Source organism: Egretta garzetta, unplaced genomic scaffold (genome assembly GCF_000687185.1).
Source record: "Egretta garzetta isolate BGI_Z169 unplaced genomic scaffold, ASM68718v1 scaffold1123, whole genome shotgun sequence".
Lineage (NCBI taxonomy): Eukaryota > Metazoa > Chordata > Aves > Pelecaniformes > Ardeidae > Egretta > Egretta garzetta.
The window spans coordinates 7,422-8,157 of record NW_009259127.1 but is presented as its reverse complement, the minus strand read 5'-3'; the positions used below and the strand labels follow the sequence as shown (position 1 = coordinate 8,157).

Genomic DNA, 736 nt, shown 5'->3' with positions numbered 1-736 from the left:
CAGTGTTTTCTTTCCCAGCGCAACCGGACAAAAGGTCAGGAGCGTACGAGCGGCTCTGGCTGCGACACCGAGCCCCAACGCTGTCCCTCCCGTCCCCGGCATGCTGCCGCCACCTCGGCTCCGGCCCTGCTGGGGGAGGAAAGTCCGACGCAGCTTCTCATGGCCGTGGGGTTTCACTTCTGTACCCGGCAGCGAACCCACGCGCCTGGATGGGAACCGTGCCGGGGCAGCCAGGTTCCTCCCCGAGAGCTGACGCCAAAGCACCGTGACCCAGCGTCCGTGACCGGTGAGGGCTCCGTGGCCTCTCCCAGCCTTGTCCCCAATCCCGATGGCCATGCCACCACCACTGCCAGCTGGTTTGTCCCCATCCCTGGGCTGGTTTAGGAGCCACCGTGCCGGCAGCACCAGGAACACCGGGCAGCCCCCCGTCACTCTTTGGCCTTGGTGCGGCTCCCGGCGGGAATCCCTTATCTCGCTGGCAACCTTCCCCACCCCCGGCACTTGCCAAGGTTTGGAGGCTGCGGCGTTCACCGGTGTGGGCAAAGGGCGTTCCTGCCCTCCATGCTGGCTCAGCAGTGGGAGGACACGGGGGAACGGGGGGGGACACAGGGACTTGGGGACATGAGGATGGATGGGGGGGTTGGGGACACAGGGGTGGATTGGCAGGGATCTGGAGGACAGGGGCACAGGGGATCTGGGGGATGGGGACACGGGGGTGGATTGGCAGGGATAGGGA

At 66.7% G+C, this 736-nt stretch overlaps 1 protein-coding gene across 1 annotated transcript in view; it reads right to left on the bottom strand.

Annotated features, from left to right (window-relative positions):
* Nucleotides 1–736, bottom strand: part of LOC104123310 (intercellular adhesion molecule 5-like) — a 12,924-nt gene that overhangs the window by 6,097 nt on the left and 6,091 nt on the right. The gene's annotated exons all lie outside the window — the stretch shown is intronic.